The sequence below is a fragment of the Lepisosteus oculatus genome, chromosome 27, assembly GCF_040954835.1.
Source record: "Lepisosteus oculatus isolate fLepOcu1 chromosome 27, fLepOcu1.hap2, whole genome shotgun sequence".
Taxonomy (NCBI): domain Eukaryota; kingdom Metazoa; phylum Chordata; class Actinopteri; order Semionotiformes; family Lepisosteidae; genus Lepisosteus; species Lepisosteus oculatus.
Window position 1 is genome coordinate 9,925,953 of NC_090722.1, and position 14,622 is coordinate 9,940,574.

The window sequence follows — 14,622 nt, forward strand, 5'->3', positions numbered from 1 at the left end:
ACACTGACGGACTGTCACCCTGAGAAACACCCTGACTCACTGACACACTGACTGACTGTCACCCTGAGAAACACCCTGGCTCACTGACACACTGATGGACTGTCACCCTGAGAAACACCATGGCTCACTGACACACTGACGGACTGTCACCCTGAGAAACACCCTGGCTCACTGACACACTGACTGACTGTCACCCTGAGAAACACCCTGACTGACTGACACCCTGACGGACTGTCACCCTGAGAAACACCCTGACTCACTGACACACTGACTGACTGTCACCATGAGAAACACCCTGGCTCACTGACACACTGACGGACTGTCACCCTGAGAAACACCCTGGCTCACTGACACACTGACGGACTGTCACCCTGAGAAACACCCTGACTGACTGACACCCTGACGGACTGTCACCCTGAGAAACACCCTGGCTCACTGACACACTGACTGACTGTCACCCTGACTCACTGACACCCTGACGGACTGTCACCCTGAGAAACACCCTGACTCACTGACACGCTGACTGTCACCCTGAGAAACACCCTGACTGACTGACACACTGACGGACTGTCACCGTGAGAAACACCCTGACTCAGTTCAGTGGTCACTGAGCCTGTCCTCTCTGGACAGCCAGGTCTGCCTGTGTCCAGTGTCAGTGTCCAGGCTGTGGTCACTGAGCCTGTCCTCTCTGGACAGCCAGGTCTGCCTGTGTCCAGTGTCAGTGTCCAGGCTGTGGTCACTGAGCCTGTCCTCTCTGGACAGCCAGGTCTGTCTGTGTCTCCTCTCTCCTCCTCCAGTCATCAGGACAATAGGCAGATGGGATTTGTTTATCACCATTGTGAAAATGGCAAAATCCATGCAGAGAAAACAGGGAGAGGGAATCCGGTTTGGAGAGAGGCAGGGTGGGAGAGAGGAGAGAGCGAGGGAGGGGAGGAGAAGGAGGAGGGGGGTTAGGAAATTGGTCTGGCTAGCGGAACAGCTTTTCACCCTTCTCCCCCCTCCACTCTGCTTTGTATTCTGCACATATGACAGGGAGAGAAAGCTTTATTGCTACCAAGTTGGTATCGATCGGGGCCCCGCGCAGGGGGCAGGCCGACACACACACACCGGAGGCACTTCTGCAGCGACCAAACTCCCCCACCACTCCTCAGCCCATCTCTTTCCCTAAAAACTCAAATTCACGCTCTTAGCACGGGCTGAAAAAATAAAAATCGGGGGGGCGGGGGAGACGCGCCTCGCTCCTCTGTCAGTCAGGTTGCGACAGAAACAACGGGGCCGCGGCCAGGAAGGCGAAGGGCAGAGGAGCAGGGTGTGTGAGGCGTGAGCCTGCTCTCTGATCGGCCTCCGCGCTCCTCTCCTCCCCCGTCTTTCCCTGCACCGCAGCTCCGAGCTGTTTTATTAGTGGACAGGAGAATCAAATCACTGCCGCACACAGAAAAGAACAAAAGACTGGATATACAGTACCTGAACTGTCTGTCCATAAAGTGGTCTGTACTGCACACACACACACCTATAGACTGATTCTGTACTGCACACACCTATAGACTGATTCTGTACTGCACACACACACACCTATAGACTGATTCTGTACTGCACACACCTATAGACTGATTCTGTACTGCACACACACACATCTATAGACTGATTCTGTACTGCACACACACACACACCTATAGACTGATTCTGTACTGCACACACACACACCTATAGACTGATTCTGTACTGCACACACACAAACCTATAGAGTGATTCTGTACTGCACACACACACACCTATAGACTGATTCTGTACTGCACACACACACACCTATAGACTGATTCTGTACTGCACACACATGCATATCTATACACTCATCAATATGATCACACCCATATATACACAGTGATCACACAAAATATAAAAATATCAAAAGACAGACACCGCACTTGTAAATTTCTATACACTAACCAGTACAGATAGCAATCAGACTCTTACACAGTCAGGATATTAATGTTACTACTAGTCTGGAACAGAGAGCTTTAAAGTAGCACCAGTCACACAATGATTTGTGAGATTGTGTGATCTCAAACACACACTGTGACACCAAAAAAAAACACTACTGGCCCACTCCTGTTATAATCACCCCTGAAATCCACCAGACACACCTGACTGGACTGGGGAGACTGCTAGAGATTCTCACATTTCTCCATCATCATCATCAGAGCTGTAGAGTCACTGTAGAGACACAGTCCAGCTCCTCTGTATCTTCACACTAACACTCCTTCATCATCATCAGAGCTGTAGAGTCACTGTAGAGACACTCGGTCCAGCTCCTCTGTATCTTCACACTAACACTCCTTCATCATCATCAGAGCTGTAGAGTCACTGTAGAGACACTCAGTCCAGCTCATCTGTATCTTCACACTAACACTCCTTCATCATCATCAGAGCTGTAGAGTAACTGTAGAGACACTCAGTCCAGCTCCTCTGTATCTTCACATTAACACTCCTTCATCATCAGAGCTGGAGAGTCACTGTAGAGACACTCAGTCCAGCTCCTCTGTATCTTCACACAAACACTCCTTCATCATCATCAGAGCTGTAGAGTCACTGTAGAGACACTCAGTCCAGCTCATCTGTATCTTCACACTAACACTCCTTCATCATCATCAGAGCTGGAGAGTCACTGTAGAGACACTCAGTCCAGCTCCTCTGTATCTTCACACTAACACTCCTTCATCATCATCAGAGCTGGAGAATGTGTCATGCTTGAGCCTTGAGCCCCGATTCCTGAACCCCAAGCCCAGAGCTCTGAACACTGAACCCTGAACGCCGAGGCCCGAGCCCCGTGCTCTCAGTCCCAGAATCTGAACCCTGCACCCCAAGCCCTGAGCCCTGAACACTGAATCCCGAACTCCGAGGCCCAAACCCTGTGCCCTCAGCCACGAACCCTGAACCCTGAACCCTGAACCCTGAACCCCGAACCCCGAACGCCGTGCCCTGCGCCCGGGCCCTGGCGGAGCGTGGCGAAGGCAAGATCTAGCCGCGATCGGTGACGAGGAGGGAGGCCTCTCCTGTCATTAAGAGGGAGTCCCCCACACAGGAAGGGGGGCCGGGGAAGACCTGCACTTCATTGAGAAAAACAGAGAGAGATGCTGTTTGGCATCGGGAGAAAGCAGACAATTATCTGTATTGATTAAAGCTGCACGGCGCTCTGAAGACTGAGAAAACTATGACCGGATCAATAGAGAGGGGGAGAGGGAGGGGGAGAGGGACAGGCTGGCACAGCGAAGTCAGAGGAGCGAGAGAGTGAGGCAGGTGATGAAGAGCAGACAGTGAGAGACGGGTAATGAAGAGGAGGGTCAGTGAGAGACGGGTGACGAAGAAGAGAGACAATGAGAGACAGGTGACGAAGAGGAGTGTATCAGTGAGAGACGGGTGATGGAGAGCAGACAGTGCGAGACAGGTGATGAAGAGGAGAGAGTGCAAGACGGGTGATGAAGAGGAGAGAGAGAGACGGGTGATGAAGAGGAGAGAGAGAGTGAGAGATGGGTGATGAAGAAGAGAGAGAGTGTCAGTGAGAGACAGGTGACGAAGAGGAGACAGTGAGAGACAGGTGACGAAGAGAAGAGTGTCAGTGAGAGACAGTGATGAAGAGGAGAGACAATGAGAGACGGGTGACGAAGAGGAGAGTGTCAGTGAGAGACAGTGATGAAGAGGAGTGTATCAGTGAGAGATGGGTGACGAAGAGGAGTGTATCAGTGAGAGACGGATGATGAAGAGGAGGGTTGGTGAGAGATGGGTGATGAAGACCAGAGACAGTGCGAGACGGGTGATAAAGAGGAGAGAGAGTGTCAGTGAGAGACAGGTGATGAAGAGCAGACAGAGATGGGTGATGAAGAGGAGAGTGTCAGTGAGAGACGGTGATGAAGAGGAGAGAGAGAGAGACAGGTGATGAAGAGGAGAGACAGTGAGAGACGGTGATGAAGAAGAGTGTCAGTGAGAGACGGTGATGAAGAGGACAGAGAGACGGGTGATGAAGAGGAGAGACTGTGAGAGATGGTGATGAAGAGGAGTGTCAGTGAGAGACGGTGATGAAGAGGACAGAGAAACGGGTGATAAAGAGGAGAGACAGTGAGAGATGGTGATGAAGAGGAGTGTCAGTGAGAGACGGGTGATGAAGAGGAGAGAAGGCTCAGGTGTGGAGGGCTGGGGGGCTGAGAGGGGAGAGGAAGGAGAGCCCGAGACAGACAGATTACAGGTGAGTCATTAGGTATGCATGACATCACAGATCACCTCCCCCAGCACCTTGGGAACCAGTGCCTTGGAAACAGTCGCTAAGGGAACAGACGAGCTGGAGAGGAGAGACACAGGGAGAGAGGGAGAGAGAGGGAGACAGTGGGAGAGAGGGAGAAGGGAGAGAGGAGAGAGGAGAGAGGAGAGAGGGAGAGGCTAGGGTGTGAAAGGAAGAGTAAACCAGCAAAGCCAGCCTGATCAGAACCCCTCTGCACCCCAGGATGCAGGAGGTCCCATGGCCGCCTGCAGTACTACAGCTCACACCCTCTGAACCAGGAAGGACCGGGAGGCCATGCAGTTTCCATACGACAGGAGCCCAAGCAGCTGACCACAGGTCACTGGAACCCTGAGACACAGATGCTGGCAGGGCTCTGGGCTGCACACCTGACTGGCACTGGTCAGCAGCTGGATCCCTGCAGGTTTCACAGCATCATCATTCAAACAGAACTAATCCAGCTCCCAGTCCAGTCAGTCCAGTCCAGCCTGGAGAGTCTCAGACTGCTCTGTCAGTGTCAGTGAGTCTGATTATAATCCCAGTGAATCTCTAGTCCAGCTCCCAGTCCAGTCAGTCCAGTCCAGTCCAGCCTGGAGACTCTCAGACTACTCTGTCAGAGTCAGTGGGAGTGTCTCAGTGGGTGTGTGTTAGTGTGTGGGGGTCAGTGGAGAGTGTGTCAAGTGGGAGTGTCTCAGTGGGTGTGTGGGAGGTTGCGGGGGTCACTGGGGAGTGTGTCCTGGAGTATTTGGCTGGTCAAGGCACGCCCCCCCTCAGCCCCCCCTCTCTCTCGCCCTGCCCCCACAGCCCTGTGTTTAACCTTGACCCCGGCGACTGTGCCCCTGGTAATCCAGTCACCCCACGGCTGCCTCTCCCCTGCGCCGACTTCAGCTCATTCATAGTAAACAGTATTGATTCTCAGCACGGAAAATAAAAAAGCCATGAATTTTAATGTCCCTGTCTGTCCCCCTCCTCGCACTCTGTTTCCTGAGGGAAGGATGAGGGAGGAGAGGGAGAGGGATTGGGAGAGAGGCGGGGGGCAGTTCTCCTGTCCCAGCTGGGTCTCTCTGCTGTCTTCTCTGCACCTCCGGGGCTCATAAATACTCCCCAGGACACACACCTGACAACCCCAGCCTGTGTCCGAGTCTCTGCGGGCTGCACCCTCAAGTCCTGGGAGTACTGCTGCTGCAGTAAGGAGTACTGGTGTCACTGGAACTAATCCTGCAGCTAGTATTACTGCTACTGTCTTCCTACTGCCCCTGGAAATACTTCTGCTAAAATAACTAATACTGCAGCTAGTTATACTGCTACTGTCTCTGTACTGCCCCTTCGAGTACTGCTGCTACTGTAACAAATACTGCTGCTAACATAAGTAATACTACAGTTAGTTATACTGCTACTGTCTCCCTCCTGCCCCTGGGAGTACTGCTGCTACTGTAACCAATACTGCTCCTAAAATAACTAATACTGCAGCTAGTTATACTGCTACTGTCTCTGTACTGCCCCTTCGAGTACTGCTGCTACTGTAACAAATACTGCTGCTAACATAAGTAATACTACAGCTAGTTATACTGCTACTGTCTCCCTCCTGCCCCTGGGAGTACTGCTGCTACTGTAACCAATACTGCTCCTAAAATAACTAATACTGCAGCTAGTTATACTGCTACTGTCTCTGTACTGCCCCTTCGAGTACTGCTGCTACTGTAACAAATACTGCTGCTAACATAAGTAATACTACAGCTAGTTATACTGCTACTGTCTCCCTCCTGCCCCTGGGAGTACTGCTGCTACTGTAACCAATACTTCTACTAATATAACTAATACTGCAGCTAGTTATACTGCTACTTTCTCCCTCCTGCCCCTGGGAGTACTGCTACTGCAGTAAGGAGTACTGCAGTCACTGTAACTAATCCTGCAGCTAGTTATACTGCTACTGTCTCCCTACTGCCCCTGGGAGTACTGCTGCTACTGTAACCAATACAGCTGCTAATATAACTAATACTGGTGCTAGTTAAATCTATACTGTTACTGTAACTAATACTACCATACTTGCTGTAACTTATCCTGGTAATGTTTGCTGTAAATAATATAGTTACATTAACTAGTTACAAATATTAGTCTACCTAATACTCCTACTGCTGTAAGTAATGCAGCAACAGAAAGTAATACTGATGTCGTGACTGTAGTAATAATGTAATGTAACTTTTACAGTAACACTTCTGTTTGCTACTATCATTAATACTTCATCTAACATTGCACCTCATTCTATTGCTGCTAATAACGCTACTGTCCAAATAAATAGTGCTGTTTCTTCTGTTACTGTAATTAATGCTGATGCTGTCATTAGTGTCACTAATTGTTTTACAGATACTGTAACTAATACTCCAGCAGTTTCTCTACCTAATACTACTACTCCTACTGCAACTAATACTTCAACAGGTACTGCATTTAATATTCTTACTGTTACTGCAACTAATTTTACAACAGTTGCTAGAAGTAATATTGCCACTGCTACTGCAGCTAATACCCCAACAGTTACTGGAACTAATACTCCTGCTGCTGCTGCAGCTAATACTCCAACAGTTACAATTACTAATACTCTTTCTGCTACTGTAACTAATACTCCAACAGTTACTGCAACTAATACTCCAGCTGATACTGCAACTCATACCCCAAAAGCTACAGGAACTACAGGAACAGCCTGGTGCTACTGTAAGTAATACTCCAACAGTTTCTAAAACTAATACTGCTACTCCTACTGCAACTAATACTCCTACTGCTACTGTAACTAATACGTCCACAGTTACTGAAACTAATATTCCAACAGCTACAGTAACTAATACTACTACTCCTACTGCAACTAGTACTCCAACAGGTACTGCAACTAATACTGCTACTGTTAGTACGAGATCCTCTCCCTTTACAGCTGGATCTCTCCCTCCTCTGCCTCGCTCTCAGTATTGATTTTGCTATCAGCTGTGGCTGGGCTCAGACAGGGGCCAGAGCAGGCAGACAAAACCAGACTTCATCAACTGTCACCGAGCTCTGAAACATCTCCTTAATAATCACTCTATTGCAGTAGAGGTGGGGAAGAGTGAGACCAGTTCTGCATAGGAGCGGGCCGGCTGACAGGGTACCGCCTGGGGTCCACGGGTTTCTATGGCAACCAATTAATTAAACAGATGACCAGCTTAATAGAGTAATTGAGAAGATCATATCCAAAATTGAAAATGGTCTATCATTCTCCTACCAATCCATCTCCCTCCCTCCTCTCTCCCTCCATTCCAATCTCCTCTCTCCCTCCCTCCATTCCACTCTCCTCTCTCCCTCCATTCCACTCTCCTCCCTCCCTCCATTCCAATCTCCTCTCTCCCTCCCTCCATTCCAATCTCCTCTCTCCCTCCATTCCAATCTCCTCTCTCCCTCCATTCCACTCTCCTCCCTCCCTCCATTCCAATCTCCTCTCTCCCTCCCTCCATTCCACTCTCCTCCCTCCCTCCATTCCACTCTCCTCCCTCCCTCCATTCCAATCTCCTCTCTCCCTCCCTCCATTCCACTCTCCTCCCTCCCTCCATTCCACTCTCCTCCCTCCCTCCATTCCAATCTCCTCTCTCCCTCCCTCCATTCCAATCTCCTCCCTCCCTCCATTCCAATCTCCTCTCTCCCTCCCTCCTCTCTCCCTCCATTCCACTCTTCTCTGCTCACTGGACAGACGTGTGAGGAGAGAGGGAGGTGGGAGCAGGAGTTCAGGAGTACAGAAGAGGGAGAGGCAGCTGAGGAAGAAACCAGGAAGAGGGGGAGGGGGCGATGGGAGACAGAGGTCAGGGGGTCACCTCCCTTCACTCTCATGGAGTCACTGTACTGACACACACACACAAAACACGCACACCGAAACTCACTGACACACACACACAAAACACACACACTGACACACCCAGTGAGACACACTCTTCTACTCCGGTGACACACACACAGCTGCTCTCCTGTGACACACACACAGCTGCTCTCCTGACACACACACACGTTGTTGTTCTCCTGTAACTCTCACAGCTGTTTTCCAGTGACACACACAGTCGTCTTTATGGGACTCTTCTCACTGACTCCTCACAGTGCCTGGTTAGCTGTCATTAACATGATGACAGGACCTTGATACCACAACACAGACCTCCAGCAGAGTCTCTACACTGACCTGTAGGAGGCGCTCTGCCTCAGACAAGCTGTTAAACTGAGGGCGTGACAGGTCCCAGGACACTGCTGTGTGTCTCCCAGGTGGGGCTGCTGTGTGTGTCTCCCAGGTGAGACTGCTGTGTGTGTGTCTCCCAGGTGGGGCTGTGTGTGTGTCTCCCAGGTGAGACTGCTGTGTGTGTGTCTCCCAGGTGAGACTGCTGTGTGTGTGTCTCCCAGGTGAGACTGCTGTGTGTGTCTCCCAGGCGGGGCTGTGTGTGTCTCCCAGGTGAGGCTGTGTGTGTGTCTCCCAGGTGAGACTGCTGTGTGTGTCTCCCAGGTGAGGCTGTGTGTGTGTCTCCCAGGTGAGACTGCTGTGTGTGTGTCTCCCAGGTGGGGCTGCTGTGTGTGTCTCCCAGGTGAGACTGCTGTGTGTGTGTCTCCCAGGTGAGGCTGTGTGTGTGTCTCCCAGGTGAGGCTGTGTGTGTCTCCCAGGTGGGGCTGTGTGTGTGTCTCCCAAGTGAGGCTGTGTGTGTCTCCCAGGTGGGGCTGTGTGTGTGTGTCTCCCAGGTGGGGCTGTGTGTGTCTCCCAGGCGGGGCTGCTGTGTCTCTCCCAGGTGGGGTTGAAGGGGGTCCTCTCCTATACACAGAGCAAATTGGGATCTTTTTCCAAATAAAAGGAATTCCTCTCATTGAAGCTTTCCTGCTTTTGGAACGTGGGAGCAAGCAGCTCCTCCTGGGACGCTGTGCTTGTACTCTGACATTTACTATTGTAATCAGGATTATTGCTGGAGCTCCATCATTCTGGAGTGGAAAACAGACCGGCGCTGCGTTAATGAAGCGCTGGGGAGGAGGAGGAGGGACAGAGCTGGGGGAACGGAGAGGAAGGGCGCAGGGCAGACCTCCGGTCTCCCTCCTTCACCCCCTCGGAGAGAGAGGAGGGCGATGGTTTCCTTTTGTCTCGGGACTGAACCCTCCTGCGGGGTTCCCTGCGAGGAAGAGGCAGGGTGTGGGGATGAGGAAGAGTTCCCCACTGGGCAGTGTCAGTGTGTGCAGCGACAGGCCAAGGCCAAGCTGCGCAATCGGATCCTATCGCCTCCTCTCTCCTCCCATCTCCCCTCTCTCCTGTGCCTCTGCTCCTCTCTCCTTTCTGCTCTCCTGTCTCCCCTCTCTCCTCCTGTCTAGCCCTTCCTCTCTCCCCTTTCTGCTCTCCCTCTCCCCCCTCTCCTCTCCTCCTCTCTGCACACAGGCAGAGGGTGGGACGGCCCGAAGGTCCCAGGGGTTAATAGGACCCCTTCATTATCATAAATCTAATCAGCTAAATGAAATGGAGAGAAGGACCCGGGTTTAGCTGTCCGCACGCCTGCCGGCTCAGGGAGGTGTGGAGAATCTCTTGCCTTAAGTCCCTCCTCGTCTTCAAACTCGGAAGGAGAGAGACGGATTCTTCTGGGACATTTCGGATCGCGGCTCCGGAGCTTCTCCACACACAGCAGGGGCTGGGCCCCGACCCAAACTGTCCGGCACACAATTAGAGCTTGGTGTTCCCGTGAGCTCACACCGTGCAGGAGAGGTTAATACCTCTGTTTCTGGGCCACAGATTTCAGTAATAAGATTTTTCTGACCAGCTAACAAAGGATCACTTGAGTTTGATAACCTAGTAAGAAATTATATATCCTTAGCTCACCATAACTTCAACCCAACTCACCATAACTGCAACCCATACTAACCCTAATCCCTCATCCCTAAAACACGCATCTGACCCCTATCCCTAACACCTAACGTCTAACCCTTAACAGCAACATTTAAACATCTAAAATTAACACTTAGCTCTAATTCCTTTCCTACACCCTAACGCTAACATTAATCACTAAACCCTAACTCCAACCCCTAACCCTGAGACCTAACCCCTAACCCCTAACCCCTAACCCGACACCTACAGTAACTCCAACCCCTAACCCTGAGACCTAACCCCTAATCCTGACACCTAACTCCTGAACTCCTGAACTCCAATCTTAAAACCTAACCAAAACACCGCATCAGCACTGCAATACAGAGGCCACACAGAGACAGGACAAGGACAGGGGACAGCAGGACAAGGGAAAGGAATAAGACAGCAAGAAGGGACTCTGTGTGGGGGGTATTAATCAGACAGGGCGATCAAGAGAGAGGAAGGAGGGGAGTGCGAATACGAGCGGGGAGAGGAGGGGTGAAAGGTCAGGCAGATGAATGAGCAGTTAGTTGTTTACCAGGTGATTTGCACTAATGGTCTGTAAATGGAAAAGGTCTGTTCATGCCATTCCTCAGGAGGAGAAATTCAATACCAGTTAGAAAGCTTAACGAGGCTTCGGGACTTCATATACATTAATACATCTGGCCCGTCAACACATCCTTACAGAGCTCTGCTGGCGGTCTAGCGACGAGCTAGAAAACGCTGGCACTGTGTGTGTACAGAAAGAATCTAGTGTCTCACACTGACGCTGTGTGTGTACAGTTAGAATCCAGTGTCTCACACTGGCGCTGTGTGTGTACAGTTAGAATCCAGTGTCTCACACCGGCGCTGTGTGTGTACAGTTAGAATCCAGTGTCTCGCACCGGCGCTGTGTGTGTACAGTTAGAATCCAGTGTCTCACACTGACGCTGTGTGTGTACAGTTAGAATCCAGTGTCTCACACCGGCGCTGTGTGTGTACAGTTAGAATCCAGTGTCTCACACCGGCGCTGTGTGTGTACAGTTAGAATCCAGTGTCTCACACCGGCGCTGTGTGTGTACAGTTAGAATCCAGTGTCTCACACCGGCGCTGTGTGTGTACAGTTAGAATCCAGTGTCTCACACCGGCGCTGTGTGTGTACAGTTAGAATCTAGTGTCTCACACCGGCGCTGTGTGTGTACAGTTAGAATCCAGTGTCTCACACCGGCGCTGTGTGTATACAGTTAGAATCTAGTGTCTCACACTGGCGCTGTGTGTGTACAGTTAGAATCCAGTGTCTCACACTGGCGCTGTGTGTGTACAGTTAGAATCCAGTGTCTCACACTGGCGCTGTGTGTGTACAGTTAGAATCCAGTGTCTCACACTGGCGCTGTGTGTGTACAGTTAGAATCCAGTGTCTCACACTGACGCTGTGTGTGCACAGTTAGAATCCAGTGTCTCACAGTGGCGCTGTGTGTGTACAGTTAGAATCCAGTGTCTCACACTGGCGCTGTGTGTGTACAGTTAGAATCCAGTGTCTCACACTGGCGCTGTGTGTGTAGTTAGAATCCAGTGTCTCACACTGGCGCTGTGTGTGTACAGTTAGAATCCAGTGTCTCACAGTGGCGCTGTGTGTGTACAGTTAGAATCCAGTGTCTCACACTGGCGCTGTGTGTGTACAGTTAGAATCCAGTGTCTCACACTGGCGCTGTGTGTGTACAGTTAGAATCCAGTGTCTCACACTGGCGCTGTGTGTGTACAGTTAGAATCCAGTGTCTCACACTGGCGCTGTGTGTGTACAGTTAGAATCCAGTGGCTCACACTGGCGCTGTGTGTGTACAGTTAGAATCCAGTGGCTCACACTGGCGCTGTGTGTGTACAGTTAGAATCCAGTGGCTCACACTGGCGCTGTGTGTGTACATATTGAATCCAGTGTCTCACACTGACGCTGTGTGTGTACATATAGAATCCAGTGTCTCACACTGGCGCTGTGCGTTTACACAGCTGTAATCTAGTGAAAGAGGGTGAGAAACTGCCGTGTAATTAAAAAGCGAAGCAGAAGACAGTGACAGCGAGGGAGCGGGAGCGAGGAAGGAGAGGGGCGTGTGGTTTAATGTAATAAAGCTGGGTGTATTGACATCTTTGTTGTGTTTATTGATTCTCCATTATGTTGCTAACAAACTCTGGTTGACATTTTGTCATTTCCAATCATGTTAGCAGCAGGGCTCATACACTCCCCTCTCCCCTACTTCACACACAACACACACTGCACATAACCACACACACCACAACCTGTCAGAGCTATAAGAGACACACACACACCACAACCTGTCAGAGCTGTAAGAGACACACACACGCCACAACCCGTCAGAGCTATAAGAGACACACACACACCACAACCTGTCAGAGCTATAAGAGACACACACACACCACAACCTGTCAGAGCTATAAGAGACACACACACACCACAACCCGTCAGAGCTATTAGAGACACACACACACCACAACCTGTCAAAGCTGTGAGAGACACACACACATCACAACCCGTCAGAACTATAAGAGAGACACACACACATCACAACCTGTCCCGAGAAACACTCTCAGATACACATTCTGACACATTGTGTTATAAATTCATTGGAATTCACAGACATTTTCCAATTCAGTGTGTAATACACTCTTTTTTCCCAAAGACATACAAAAACACAATCTCCAATATACCAGTCTAATAAAACCACGTTGATATACACACGCACCTCTAAAACATGCACACGTCTGTGTGCCTATGACACACAGATACACTAAAACACACAGAATTGTAACCCACATAACATACATACTGAAACAAACTGTACTTGTGTGAAACACACAGCTGTACTCATCTCGCTGAGGGATTACCCATTGAATCTGTTTATTGCTCTTTGCATTTCTTCAATATCTGTCTCTCCATTGATAGTAAAACATAAACACTCTCAATCACACACTGACACACACTTTGATCTCTCCTTCACACAAACTGAGACACACACACTGACATCCACCACACAGTACAGCACACATGATGCTACATAGACTTTGCATTACTATGTGCTGTGAGGTCTAGCTCTATACCTTCACACAAACACTCCTTCATCATCATCAGAGCTGTAGAGTCACTGTAGAGACACTCAGTCCAGCTCGTCTGTATCTTCACACAAACACTCCTTCATCATCATCAGAGCTGTAGAGTCACTGTAGAGACACTCAGCCAAGCTCATCTGTATCTTCACACAAACACTCCTTCATCATCATGAGAGCTTTAGAGTCACTGTTGAGACACTCAGTCCAGCTCATCTGTATCTTCACACTAACACTCCTTCATCATCATCAGAGCTGTAGAGTCACTGTAGAGACACTCAGTCCAGCTCCTCTGTATCTTCACACTAACACTCCTTCATCACCATCAGAGCTGTAGAGTAACTGTAGAGACACTCAGTCCAGATAATCTGTATCTTCACACTAACACTCCTTCATCATTATCAGAGCTGTAGAGTCACTGTAGAGACACTCAGTCCAGCTCCTCTGTATCTTCACACAAACACTCCTTCATCATCATCAGAGCTGGAGAGTCACTGTAGAGACACTCAGTCCAGCTCATCTGTATCTTCACACTAACACTCCTTCTCTCTCACAGTGCTGGTCAGTCTGTCCACCATGTGACTCTCTCACACAGAGCCGGTCAGTCTGTCCGCTGTGTGACTCTGGCTGTTGATGGAGAGGAAGAGGGAGACTCTTCCTCAGTCCAGCACATTGATGACCACACACTCCTGGCGGGACACAGTCGGTCAGTCACGTTACTGGACACAACGATGCGACTGTCTCTCTCTCTCTACCTGTCTCCCTCTCCCTCCACCTGTCTCTACCTCACTCTCCTGCGAGCGGAAATGTCAGACATGTCCGTCGCCCGGTTAATTAGTGAAGCACCCGGAAGCAGCGGCCTGGCCGCCCGACACCCCGGACCCGCCGCCGCCGAGAGAGAGAGACGGAGCCGCGGCGGAGCGTCTCTGGCGTCTCCCGGCCTCTGGTCCCCTCTCTCTCCCCCTCTCTCCCTCTCTCCGGCGGCCCTGAAAGAATCGATATCGCGGGGGGATCGATAACCCGGCATGAATATTCCGAGCCTGCAGACAGCCCGGCTCGGAGAGACGGAGAGACGGAGGCAGCAGACGGAGCGCGGCCAGCTGCCGCGCAGGGAAGCGGAGAAAACGCCTTGTTTTTGCTGGTACTGCTGCTGCGGGCTGGGCAGGATCAGGCGGCCGCCGCCGCTCGGCTCCGCCCGGGATTATCGCGCTCGTCCGTCCTTCCCGCTCGCCCTGCGGGTTCAGTTCGCCGTCTGCCGCCGCGTCGGGGCCGGATCCGCGCAGCCGGCCGGCCGGAGAGGGGGAGACGCGACGCGACGCGACGCGACGGGACGGGACGGGACGCTGCGGATGGGGTTTGGGGGGTTTGTGGGGGGCTGGGGGGGCGC

General features: G+C 51.0%; 1 protein-coding gene across 4 annotated transcripts in view; it reads right to left on the reverse strand.

Moving 5' to 3' along the window:
* The window catches only part of pou2f2b (POU class 2 homeobox 2b), a 51,351-nt gene that overhangs the window by 35,444 nt on the left and 1,285 nt on the right, over positions 1–14,622 (reverse strand). The window lies entirely within an intron of this gene.